Genomic DNA, 14,259 nt, shown 5'->3' with positions numbered 1-14,259 from the left:
TAATAATCATTCACTAACCACGGATGGCATATTATATAACTATATATTTCCTATGGGGATCCATTATGTAATAGGCTTTGGATTACTGGAGGTGATTATTATTTACAAACCAAGTATCCTCAAACTATTGAAAGTTGTGAAAGTGAGGACAGTTGACAGTATGATTTTATGCGTGCGCGCGCACATGCACACACATGCGCAGAGGAACAGGGATTCCTGTAAACCCTAATAAACAAAGAAACATGGGGAATGAAAATCTATTCAAGGGAACGTAGTATCTGGTGCTCACAAAAGTCCAGACATTCAAAAGGGGAAATCCCCAATGGTATGGAGCCATCAGTAGCCTGTGTAAAATATCTCTCAAGACCTTTTGTTTACCTTTGCTTTAATTTTGTGCTCACCAAATAGCCAATAATGTAATTACTCATTCTGTTTCCTTAAGATGCTGAAGAGAGCGCCCTGGATAAGACACCGCATATACATGATCACTGAAAAAAATATATCCCCTTCTTCAAATTGCACTGAAGATAAAATTCAAATACCCCACCAAGATCTCCCAGACCTCACAATCTGGATGCTACTGATTTCTTTGATCTCAACTCCCATCAGTGATCCCCATCACTCTAGGCTCTAGTCACATTGGCCTCCTTTCCATTTCTGAAACACTCCAAACTTTTTCTTACCTACAGTCTTTGCTCTTTCAGTTTTACCTGAGAGCAAGGCTTTTCTTCAGATCTCCTATGTGCTGATTACTTCCTACCAGTCATGTCTCAGCTAAATGACACCTCCCCTCACGGCCCTTCTGTGATCTCTGCACAAATGGTTGCAAACTTTCCCCTCTTATGTGGCCCCTCTCCAGTCCTTTTCTATCCCTTAGCCTGTTTTATCACTATATAGTATCTTATTTTTTTATTGTCTTATTCCCAAATGGAAAAAAATCCAACACAGCTGCAGCCCTAGCAATGAGCATAGATTCAGCACTCAATAAATATTTGTTAAATGAGTTGAATGTGGAAGACAAATGAAGTATGAGCTGCTCTAGGCTAGAGAGAGGAGATTCAAATAGAGAGCGTGATCTGAGGTAAATGGAACCTTCCCTTGTGCCCACGATGTAACTTTTACAAAGCACCATTAAATTACCAGTCATTGCATATATCTTATTTTTGTTTTTGTGTGTTCCTTTACCACACTCCAGTGTAGACCATGAACCACTTGAGAAGAATGATCTTATTCACGTTGGCATCCCCAATGTCCAAATAAATGTTCATAGGATCCCTCAATGCCCTGCTGATGGATATTGGCAGTTCAGAGGGGAAAAAAATATATATAGGGATTTTCTTTTAGACGAGCTTTACTTAATTGGCTGGGTAGGTGCCTGCAGTTGGAAAGAGCCAGTGGAAACAAGCAGTTTACACACACACACACACACACACACACACAAACAAAAGATGTGTATAGGTCATGGCAGCACAAAAAGATAGTTTGGGGTGAGTCCTCCAGTCCTCCATCTGTAGTCTCCATCAGCACCCTCCAAGTAACCTCCAAAAAGATTCCAGGCAATTCCCCAACCACATGGCTGCCCTGAGCTCTTCTTGCCTAGAAATGGTAGCACCATTTCTGTCCACAGCAGTCGGATGGAAACAGCGACCACTTGACAGAAGTCCAGAAAGAGACGTAAAAACACCCATGCTGAGAGTAAGGGTGCACAAAGGAGGCACCAGTAAGGACCAGCATTCAACAAGGAGTGACTGGAAAGAACTGTTTCATGTTTCAAACATTGCCAAGCTGAGTAACATGAGACCGAACTTGTTATTTAGCTCAACTATATATAGTTTGCATCCTGGAATTCACTCATACTATATATAGTAGAGTTTTATTCAGGCACTCGAACTGATTATGTGTGCTGGACTGGAGTGTTACAGTGGTGCCAGAAAGGAAGAGAAAATGAAATCTTCCACAGACCTATGGGCATGTTCTTTACGCCCATTGCCATTTTCACTAATGCGTGGCGGCGGCAGAAAGCTAATTGAGACCAGTCATGGAATAACAGGGTAGAACCTCCCCTGGAAAGAATGCCTCCTTTCAGTCTTCTTCTTGTGGAGTATTTATTTATTTAAAGCCTGGCTCTGGTCGTCATTCAGAAATACAAAGAGGGTTTAAAAGCCCACATAATTATCCAGCTTTTATAACAAAAGAATAACACAAAAATAGTTTCTTGTCTTGTCTCTCTCAAGAAAGACAGTTCTACTAAACAGCTCATCATTAACTGTTTCATAAATTTCAGTCTTTGGGATTTAAGTGATTTTTATTTAACTTCTGCTCTTTCTTCATTAAAATGGCGATTTTTCTGACCTGCTTTCAAAAGTAAAATATTCTCTGAATAGCCTGGCTTAGGGGGAGAAACTCATTTTAGTTCAGGAGTCTCAAATCTCTTCAAAAAAGCTACTTTTGGTTGTCTCCCCCCCAAAACTTGAGACGTCTGGTAGGAATGAGTACTATGAGTAAAGTCCCTAAAGGACAAGGCAGTCTTTCTGAGAGGGTGGGGTGGTAGACATTTAGTGTTTTTACCATCCAGCACCTAACATCCCTTCCTGACAATACACCCCAGCTTCACGTTGGGGGATTATTTTTCTCCTTTCCACCAACAAAATTCACAGGAAGCTGACATCACTCCTGCTTTCACAGTGCAACATGTGACCTCAGCTAAGCCAATGGTAGCGTGCTAACCCTTTGATTACAGCAATGGGCTGGGAGATAAGCACGTGATTCAAAATAGACCAATCAAAACCCATTAGACTCAAATCTGGGACTTTTACTGGAGCTCTTAGAGGAAAAGGTGGTCTTTCTTCTGTAACTGGTTGTCATGGTATTGATTGCCCATAGGTGCCAAAGACCCCCGGCTGCTGCAGAACTGAACTAACTCAGGAAGCAGAGCTGATGACTGGATCCCAGTATTCTGTAATTTAATGCCTGAATTAAGCTGTGCCTGAAAAGCTATGCCTGGACTTTCCAGCTTAGCTCACTCAATAGTTTAATTTTTATTTTTTTGCTTAGATTAGTTTGAATCGAGTTTTCTGACATCTGCATCAAATACAAACAAATAGAAGCTGCAGAAAATTGAGTACCTGAGCAAGATTGGGGAGTCGGTTGGAAATACATGGGACTGGTGGAGGCAGTTGGCCTGAGGATCCCCTAGAAAGGCCTAAAGATAACTTCATAGATCCTGATCTAGACTGAGGAGCCTCATCTTCCAAATGCTTTTTGTTTCAACTTATTTTTGTCTTTCATTATTCAAAATTCAAAACTAAATAAAATGGTATACACAAATTCCACTCCTTCCCTTACCCCACTCCAGCTCTTTCACTTAATGGATAATAATTTTTATTGTTTTGGGTTTATTCTTCCAGTGTTTCTTCGTGCAAATATAATCAAATATGAATCTATCCCCCCTTTCTTTTTTTTTTTTTTTAAAGATTTTATTTATTTATTTGACAGAGAGAAATCACAAGTAAGCAGAGAGGCAGGCAGAGAGAGAGGAGGAAGCAGGCTCCCTGCTGAGCAGAAAGCCCGATACGGGGCTCGAACCCAGGACCTGGGATCATGACCTGAGCCGAAGGCAGCGGCTCAACCCACTGAGCCACCCAGGCGCCCCCTATCCCCCCTTTCTTTGTTTCACAAAAGATAATATGTCTGGCTCTGTTCTACATGCATTTTATTTCTTCAATATATGTTCATTCAAGGAGTACTCTCCTTTGAAATTCTATGGTGCCTTTGATTATTCCTGGTTGCTTGCTTTCTACATAATATTTGAAATGGCTCACAGCCTAATTTAGCATATCTTACCACTTCTCTGCTCTGTTACCCTGGAGACATCTTGATTTAATACTGGAGAATCCTATTTCACCAGAATTAGAGAATTCAAATCAAGGAGCTAAAACGAGGGTCCAACTCTAAACTAAAAAACAACAACAACAACAACAACAACAAAAAACCCCCCACAAATCTAGGAAGTCTTATCTGAATGCTAACAGAGACTATTGTAGACAGTGGGGGAAGGCTCAAGAGGGATGCCAAGAAGTCTAATTTTTTTAGACTAGAAAGAGAGATTAGCAGTGACAGGTACATAAGCAGATAACCCAGAAAGAAGAGTATATATTGCCACCAAGTGATCCATTACTTTGAATAGATGTCAGATTTGGTTCTCTTGATTGGGTAAAAATCTCTGATCAAAGTAATAACACTGATCCACGTGATCTTAACATCTGCAGCTATCTTACTAACCCTTTCAACAGACAGTGGCTTAAACAAGGCTTTGACAGAGGCCTGACAGCCTCAGAACACAGACCTGAAAACGTGGGATAATTCACTTGGGACAATGTGAAAGAACATTTTCAGACTGAGTCTATACAGTGGAAGATCTAAAATTAAACTTTTTCTAAAAAATTATATTTAGCCTTCAGTATGAGAGAAAACGTCTAAAAGAGTATGAATTTCAATGAAATGATGAGTTGGAAATGAAAGGCAATCTACACTTACACTTATCATTTCACCACAGAGTCTCGATAATTCACCCTATTCCATTAGGCATTTGGCACTTGGGGAAACTGTGCACGGTGCTTGGCACACGCTAACTGCTGAATGACTTTGTGGGTGAATGAACAAATGAATGTCTCTGTGCAATGTGTTCACCGTCGTTTTCCCCTAAGAGGCAGACCATCATCTGTGGATATTAACTTAATTCATTTGGGTCTGTAAGCTCAGGTTTCTGAGCTGTATGTGGTAGAGAAAAACTATTTAAAGACCAGGAAATTACCATTGGATCTTATTATTTTGGTCACTTTTTCTTTTCTTATATTGCAAAGCTCTATATTGACATATCCAGTGAGGGTCGATTTTTTCTGTCGATTACTTAGATTTCCATGGGTTACATAAGCACATTTCCATTTTTATGGTTTCATGCTGGTCTTAATTAGAAGTAAATGAGCCAGGCATTCTGCTCTTTTATCCTTTAAAAAATTTAGCATTTATCGCTTACTTTCCTTTTGATCTTCTAAAATTCCAACTGGGGAGTTAGAAGAGTCAGTTTTTGTTGTTGTTGTTTGTTTGTTTGTTTGTTTGGGGGTTTTTTTAGATAAATATATTTGCCATTTGTATTTTTACCAAGCTACAAACCCCAAGGAATGAATGAAAATACAAAGCAGATGCTCACAAAGAAAATAGGTCTTATAACAATATACTGCAGTAGTCTCCTCTCCACTCCCCTTACCCGTGGGGCTATGTTCCAAGACCCCCAGTGGATGCCTGAAACCGCAGATAGTTCTGATCCCTATATATACCATGTTTCTTCGTATACTTTGGAGATATTGTGGGTTCGGTTCCAGACCACCACAATAAAGGGAATATTGCAATAAAGCAAGTCAAATGAATTTTTTGGTTTCCCATTGCGTATAAAAGTTATGTTTACACTGTACTATAGTCTATTAACTGTGCAATAGCATTATGCCTAAAGGAACCCAATGTATATACTTTATTTTTTTTAAGATTTTATTTATTCATTTGAGAGAGAGCGATAGAGCACAAGTTGGGGAGAGAGGCAAAGGAAGAGGGATAAGGAGACTCCCCGCTGAGCAGGGAGCCCCATGAGGGACTTGATCCCAGGACCCCAGGATCATGACCTGAGCCAAAGGCAGATGTTTAACCGACAGAGCCACCCATGCATCCCACAATGTATATACTTTAATTTTTAAATATTGCTTTAAAAAATGCTAGCCATCATCTGAGCTTTCAGTGAGGTAATCACTGATCACAGATCACTAGAACAATAATGATAAAACTTGAAATATTGTGAAAATTACTAAAATGTGACACAGAGACAAAAAATGAGCAAATGTTATTGGAAGAATGGAGCCTACAGACTTCCTTGCCACAGGGTTGCCACAAACCTTCAATTTGTAAAAAAAAAAAAAACAAAAAAACAAAACAACAACAAAAAACAACAACCCATATTTGTGAATCACAATAAAGTGAAGTGCAATAAAACAAGATATGCCTATACACATGTACCTACAATGCAGGTTTTTTCTGTTTGTTTTGTTTTTCTTAAGGTTCTTCTTCTTTTTTTAAATTAATGTATAATGTATTATTTGTTTCAGGGGTACAAGTCTGTGATTCATCAGTCTTACACAGTTCACAGCACTCACCATAGCACATACCCTCCCCAATGTCCATCACCCCAGCACCCCATCCTTCCCACTGCCCTCCAGCAGCCTTCAGTTTGTTTGCTGAGACCAAGAGTCTCTTGAGGTTTGTCTCCTTCTCTGGCTTTATCTTCTTTCATTTTTCTCTCCCTTCCCCTATGATCCTCTATGTTTCTCAAATTCCTCTAATCAATGAGGTCATATGATATTTGCCTTTCTCTGACTGACTTATTTCACTTAGTATAATAGCCTCTAGTTCCATCCATGTCATTTCAAATGGCAAGATTTTGGGGGGTTTTGATGGCTGCATAATATTCCATTGTAGATATATAAAACATCTTCTTTATCCATTCATCTGTTGATGGACATCTAGGCTCTTCCCATAGTTTGGCTATTGTGGACATTGCTACTATAAACATTGGGGAACATGTGCCCTTCAGATCACTACATTTGTATCTTTGGGGTAAGTACCCAGTAGTGCAATTGCTGGATTGTAGGGGAGCTCTATTTTCAACTTTTTGAGGAACCTCCATGCTGTTTTCCAGAGTAGTTGTACCAGCTTGCATTCCCACCAACAGTGTAGGAGGGTTCTCCTTTCTCTGCATCCTTGCCAACACCTGTTGTTTCCTGACTTGTTCATTTTAGCCATTCTGACTGGTGTGAGGTGGTATCTCACTGTAGTTTTGATTTGTATTTCCCTGATGCTGAGTGATATTGAGCACTTTTTCATGTCTCTGTTGGCCATTTGGATGTCTTCTTTGCAGAAATGTCTGTTCATGTCCTCTGCCCATTTCTTGATTGGATTATTTGTTCTTTGGGTGTTGAGTTTGATAAGTTCCCCATAGATGGTGGATACTAGCCCTTTATCTGATATGTCATTTGCAAATATCTTCTCCCACTCTGTCGGTTGTCTTTTGGTTTTGCTGACTATTTCTCTTGCTGTGCAAAAGGTTTTTATCTTGATGAAGTCCCAATAGTTCATTTTTGTCCTTGCTTCCCTTGCCTGTGGCAATGTTTCTAGGAAGAAGTTGCTGCAGCTGAGGTTGAAGAGGTTCCTGCCTGTGTTCTCCTCAAGGATTTTGGTGGATTCCTGTTTCACATTGAGGCCTTTCATCCATTTTGAGTCTATATTTGTGTATGGTGTAAGGAAGTGGTCCAGTTTCATTCTTCTGCATGTGGCTGTCCATTTTCCCAACACCATTTATTGAAGAGACTGTCTTTTTTCCACTGGACAATTTTTCCTGCATTTTTGAAGATTAGCTGACCATAGAGTTGAGGGTCCATTTCTGGGCTCTCTATTCTGTTCCATTGATCTATATGTCTGTTTTTGTGCCAGTATCATACTGTTTTGATGATTACACTTTGTAATGAGCTTGAAGTCTGGAATTGTGATGCCAACGGCTTTGTTTTTCTTTTTCAACATTCCTCTGGCTATTCGGGGTCTTTTCTGGCTCCATACAAATTTTAGGATTATTTGTTCCAGTTATGTGAAAAAAGTTGATGGTATTTTGATAGGGATTGCGTTAAATGTGTAGATTTCTCTAGGTAGTATAGACATTTTCACAATATTTGTTCTTCCAACCCATGAGCACGGAATGTTTTTCCATTTCTTTGTGTCTTCCTCAATTTCTTTCATGAGTATAATTTTCTGAGTACAGATTCTTTGCCTCTTTGGTTAGGTTTATTCCTAGTTATTTTATGGTTTTAGGTGCAATTATAAATGGGATCAGCTCCTTAATTTCTCTTTCTTCTGTCTTGTTGGTGTATAGAAATGCAACTGATTTCTGTGCACTGATTTTTTATCCTGACACATCACTGAATTCCTGTATGAGTTCTAGTGGCTTTGGGGTTGAGTCTTTTGTGTTTTCTACATAAAGTATCATATCATCCTCAAAGAGTGAGAGTTTGACTTCTTTGCTGATTACGATGCCTTTTGTTTCTTTTTGTTGTCTAAGAGCTGAGGCTAGGTTTTCTAGTACTATGTTGAATAGCAGTGGTGAGAGTGGACAGCACTGCTGTGTTCCTGACCTTAGGGAAAACGTTCTCAATTTTTCCCCATTGAGAAAGATATTCGCTGTGGGTTTTTCATGGATGGCTTTTATGATATTGAGATATGTACCCTCTGTCCCTACACTGTGAAGAGTTTTGATCAAGAAAGGATGCTGTACTTTGTCAAGTGCTTTTTCTGCATCTACTGAGAGACTTATAAGTTTTACTACTAGGTGACGGGGTGTTGAACTATTTTTATTGATTTTGATGGGGGTTCTTTGTGCATCCTGGATTTTGATGATTATTTCCTTCCCCAAATAATTGTTTCCTTCCCCAAATTAGGGAAGTTCTCTGCTATAATTTGTGCCATATACCTTCTGCCCTCCCTCTCTCTTTCTTCTTCTCCCAGGATCCCAATTATTCTAATATTGTTTCATCTTATGGTATCATTTATATCTTGAATTCTCCCCTCATGATCCAGTAGTTGTTTATCTCTCTTTTTCTCAGCTTCTTTATTCTCCATGAGTTGGTCTTCTATATCACTATTTCTCTCTTCTGGTTCATTTATCCTAGCAGTAAGAGGCTCCATTTTTTTTATTGCACCTCATTAATAGTCTTTTTGATTCCAACTTGGTTAGATTTTAGTTCTTTTATTTCTTCAGAAAGGGATTCTCTAGTATTTTCTATGCTTTATTCAAGCCCAGCTAATATCTTTATATATATTATATATATATTCTATAAACTAACCTATAGTTATATATAACTATAGATATATAGTTTATGTATCTATAAACTATAGTTTCAACTTCTTACTAATGTCTGTATTGATTAGGTCCCTGGCAATTGGTACTGCCTCTTGTTCTTTTTTTTGAGGTGAGTTTTTCTGCTTTGTCATTTTGTCCAGAGAAGAATAGATGAATGAGAGAACAAAATGCTAAAAGGGTAACAATGACCCCCAGAAAAATATACACTAAACAAATCAGAAGAGACCCACAACTGGGGCAGGGGGGAAGAAAGGAAAAAAAAAAATATGATCAGACTGGTGAAAAGAACAGACCCACACACTGGATTTTGGGTATATTTGGGTCTGTTAGAAGAAACTGCCTCCCAAAATTTTAAAGAAAGATAAACTTATATATATATGTACACAAAAATAAAGGTAAATACAATGAAGGGATGCAATATGACTGTAAAGATGAAAATTAAAAAAAGGAATCAATAAGATAAGAAGTTGGTTGAAGGGGCACCTGGGTGGCTCAGTGGGTTAAAGCCTCTGCCTTCGGCTCAGGTCATGATCTCAGGGTCCTGGGATTGAGCCCTGCATCAGGCTCTCTGCTCAGCAGGAAGCCTACTTCTCCCTCTCTCTCTGCCTGCCTCTCTGCCTGCTTGTGATCTCTCTCTCCATCAAATAAATAAATAAAATCTTAAAAAAAAAAAAAGAAGTTGGTTGAAAAAGAGAAAAAAAATTTAAAGAAAAAGATAGAGGGCAGATAATGTGATTGGGCAGGAGACTAGAACAAAGCCCTACACTAGATTGAGGGTCTATTTTGGTCTGTTAGAAGAAACTGTATCCCAAAATTTGAAATAAAGAAAAACTTACACGTATATAAAAAAATAAATTTAAATACAATGGAGGGATAAAATGACTGTAAATATGAAAATTTAAAAAGATTTTTTAGGGGCGCCTGGGTGGCTCAGTGGGTTAAGCCGCTGCCTTCGGCTCAGGTCATGATCCCAGGTCCTGGGTTCGAGCCCCACATCGGGCTTTCTGCTCAGCAGGGAGCCTGCTTCCTCCTCTCTCTCTGCCTGCCTCTCTGCTTACTTGTGATTTCTCTCTGTCAAATAAATAAATAAAATCTTTAAAAAAAAAAAGATTTTTTAAAAAGGTATTGGTAAGATGTTGGTTAAAATAGGAAAAAATTAAAAAAAAAAAAAGAAAGAAAACTTTAAAAATTTAACTTTGAAAGACTAAAGAATCATGGAAGGGGGAAGCCATGAATTCTATGTGCTGTATTTCCCTAGGTCTGGAGTTCGGCAGTTCTCATTGATTGGTGAACTTGGTCTTGGCTGGATGTGATCTTCGGGGGCAGGGGCCTGTTGCAGTGATCCTCAAATGTCTTTGACCTAGGCAGAACTGCACTGCCCTTATCAGGAGCCGGGCTATGTAATCTGCTGGGGTTCGCTCTCAGAGCTTTTGTTCCCTAAACGCTTTCCATACCACTTCGGAGGAGGAGAATGAAAATGGCAGCCTCCTAATCTCTGACCTGGAAGAGCTGAGAGTTCAGGGCCCCCTTGCTCAGTGAGCCCTCAGAGAAAAGCAGTCAATCCATCCTGTCTTCCTCGTCAAAGGCTGCACTCCGTGCTCACCCAGCCTATGACTGAGCATTTCTATCTCTGGTGCATGGCCCCGTTTGGAGAGTCCAAACCCATCAGGTTCCTGCCATGCACTCCCGTGCCGCTCCCCCGGGGGAAGCAAGGGAGGTGAATCTCCCCGGATATGCCACTTGTGGGGTCCCTGTTCAAAGAGCAGTGGTCCGACTGTGCCAGGGATCATGGTTTATGGCAACCCCAAGCTGATAGCCCCCTCCTCAGCTCTGTCTTTGCAGCTGGTTTCCCTGCTCTGATACCTGGGAGCTCTGCTGCACTTAGGCACCGCAGTCCTTCTGTGACCCTGAGGGTCTTGAAACCACACTGTCCCAGGGAAGGTTTCTCCCCATCCTCCCTACCCCCCACCCCCACTTAGCCACTTTAGTGACATTCCTCTGCAGAGCAGACTTCTAAAAGTTCTGATTTTGTGCTCTGCTGTTCTATTACTTGCCGTGAGCCGGCTAATGGAGGCTCCCTCCCTTTCCCCCGTGGTCTAGCTTCCTGTATATCGCATTGGATTCGCTTCTGCACAAGTCCTACCTTCTGGTCCCACCACCAGAAAAGTGGTGGCTTTTCTGTTCATAGAATTGCTGCTCTTTTCTTTGATCTCCTGTTGAGTTTGTAGGTGCTCAGAATGGTTCGATAACTATCTAGCTGAATTCCTGGGCCAAGATAAAATTCAGTTCTCCTACTCCTCCACCATCTTGCCTTTTCTTCAATACAGTTTAATATGCAAGTGAGGCACGTAAGAGTAACAGCAGACTAATTATGAATAGAATAATTATAACACTATGCTATAATAAAAGTTAATGTGAATGTGGTTTCTCTCTCTCAAAATATTGTATTACATGATGTAGAAAAGACGTTAGGATTTGAAGCCAATTGCCAAGAAAGAATTCTTGAGACGTCTTTGGTGCAAAAAGGTGATTTTATTAAAGCATGGGGACAGGACCCCATGGGCAGAAAGAGGTGCGCTGGGGTCAGGAAGAGTGGCCCATTATATACTTTCAAGTTGGAAGGGGTTTAGAGATAGCGTAAGTCTCTAAGGAATTTTGGAAGAAAGGTTTCCAGGACCTTGAGAGGGCTAGGTATTGTTGGGAAGGGTCATTTATTGCCATCTCATAAAACCTTAATCATGAGACCCTTCAGATGTATATCGGTGGGCCATCTGCTTAGGGGATGATTGTTAACATCTATCTTGGGAGGTAGAGATAAAGTTTCCAAAGGAATTTTTGTATGTTAAAATACGCTTACAGGATGGGTGTGGACAGGTGTCACGCTAGGATTGCCTTTTGCCCTTAGCAAAGTGTCAACCTCAAGTCAGTTGAGTCCCTAGAGGAATGTCACACTGCCCATTTCAAGGACTTGTCAGTGGGCTGTGAGTAGTAAGGAAATTTAATAATTTTTCTTCTGTCTTTGTTTCCCACATCACTATATTTACCTTTCTTCTCCTGATGATGTGAAATTAGGATGCCTATGTGAGGAGACAAAGTGAGGTGAATGATGTAGGTGTTGTGACATAGTGTTAGACTGCTATGGACGTTCTGAGAATCCATCAGAAAGATCATTTGCTTCCAGATGATAGCTGACTGCAGGAAACTGAAATGGCAGAAAGCAAGACTGCAGATAAAGGGGGACTACTCAACAGTTTCAGTAAAACTTAGCCTTCATAATTAAAGGGTAAAGCTTCATATTCTCTGTCCTAAAAATGAAATAGTTGTTGGCTACTCTGGTGGTGTTGGGACCTTAGGAAACAATTATTAAACATAATTTACTCTCAAATATGTACTATTATTAATTAAGGTGAATGTTTCATGCTATTGTCAAATTTCAGTAATTTTGTTTTGGGTGCAATAAACTGACCAAAGAACATGTATTTTGGAGCTAATGCTATTTTTCTAAGAAAGAACATTCTATAAAAGCTAATTCAGCATAAACTTACTCTAGTCATAAATCCATAGACTCAAAATGTGATTTAGCTCCCAGATTTGCCCTGGTAAAATAAGCCAGGTTTCAATTAAAAGTCACTCAGTTATGCCTAAACATCAATTAATTTTTGCTCCAGGGCACTCACCATTTCTGTATTAAGTAGCCTAATAGAAAATACTTTACTTTCAGGGTTTTATTTCTTCACTAACACACATGTGTGAAAAATACATTCTTGGCACAACATGTTATACAACGGTGTTTGATTACTTACGTATGTTTCTGACATTTACAATACCTGCATTGTCCTCAGAAGGTAATGCAGGATATACGAGGCTATAGACTGCAAACAATAGAAAAACAAGTTGGCCCACAATTTGAATAGATTGGAATGTGTAAGCGAAGAACAATGGAGACACTCCTTGTGTGTGGCTTTTTTAGAATGTAGTAAACAACTGTCTCTCAAGGACGGGTCACTAACCAAAAATTGCAACAAAACAAACTTTTCAGGAAGCTTTGCACAAGAAAAACTAGTACAAGGGATGGGTAATCCAAAGAGAAAAATAAAGGTGACAATGAAATCCACAAGACGATTTGGCCATAGAATCCTGGACTTATATATATTTATATAATCCTAAGGGCTTTGATTCTGCTACAATGCTGTGATGCCACCCAAGCATCAGTGGAATTAGAAACGAAAAACTGCAACAATTAGTACAATCCTCCCTCTGTTTTCCTTCTTCTCTCTTCTAACCTCTAACTAACCCGTTACAGAGCTTCCACTTCATCTTTCTTTGCTCACCAAGGACCTTTGATTCACTTTTACTCTTTACAAAAATTTAATTGACAATGATGCTGTTATAAATATGAAATTAGTCTTCATGAAATTATCTCCTTTATAATGACTAAATGTCACCATTATATTCTAAATCCACTTGCCTTATAAAAATGCCTTTATGGAATGAGTCATTTTTCTTTCAAGACTTCTCAGAGCTGAGACTGTCTTACCAGTCATAATTTTTAAAAATAGTACCAGGGCACACATCTTCTAGGTCTCAAATAATTTTATCGGGCAGTTAAGGCTAATACATTTGTGACTCTGTTGCATTTGTGTCAGGGCTGATGTTTGCATTGGACCTGAGGCATTACAAAGTAGTCAGTGAGGGATTAAATTTAATGTAGGTCAGGCTTTTAGACACTGGTGATCATAATGTTACATTTTCTATGATTTGTATGTTTCTATGTATTTCTAGAACACGATGGTTTTGTCATTTACTTTGCAGAATTTGCAACTCCTTCCATTACCTCAGAGAAGTGTTTTTTGAATCCTTAAAACAAGATTAAATTACTTACCTTTAAAAAATGGAATATACATATATTTAAAAATAAATATATACATTATGCCACCTTTGAAAAAAGAAGGAACAACTCCACACTAAACACAGAAGATATGGAAATTTCTTTGCCCTGGATTAATTGACTGAGAACAGAGTACTCTTTGTCCATGTCTGGTGCAAAAGAGAAGTTCTAAGGATCAATATTCCACAGGATTCTATCCGACAAGCCTGAATTGAGTTGCCTTTTTTTTTTTTTTTAATGTTATTTGCACAGTTTAGGCAAAAAAGGAAATGTCTAGAGAGGAGGGATGGCGAAAAAAAAATAAATTTCTGCAATGTTAAATTCCTATATGTGCACTCTAACGATTTAAACATTACTCGACACATGTGCTAGGCAGCTCAAGTTGCTGACTGAATATAGGTCCCAAGAGATTAATAAATGT

Source organism: Lutra lutra, chromosome 16 (genome assembly GCF_902655055.1).
Source record: "Lutra lutra chromosome 16, mLutLut1.2, whole genome shotgun sequence".
Taxonomy (NCBI): Eukaryota; Metazoa; Chordata; class Mammalia; order Carnivora; family Mustelidae; genus Lutra; species Lutra lutra.
This window is presented reverse-complemented; position numbering follows the sequence as displayed.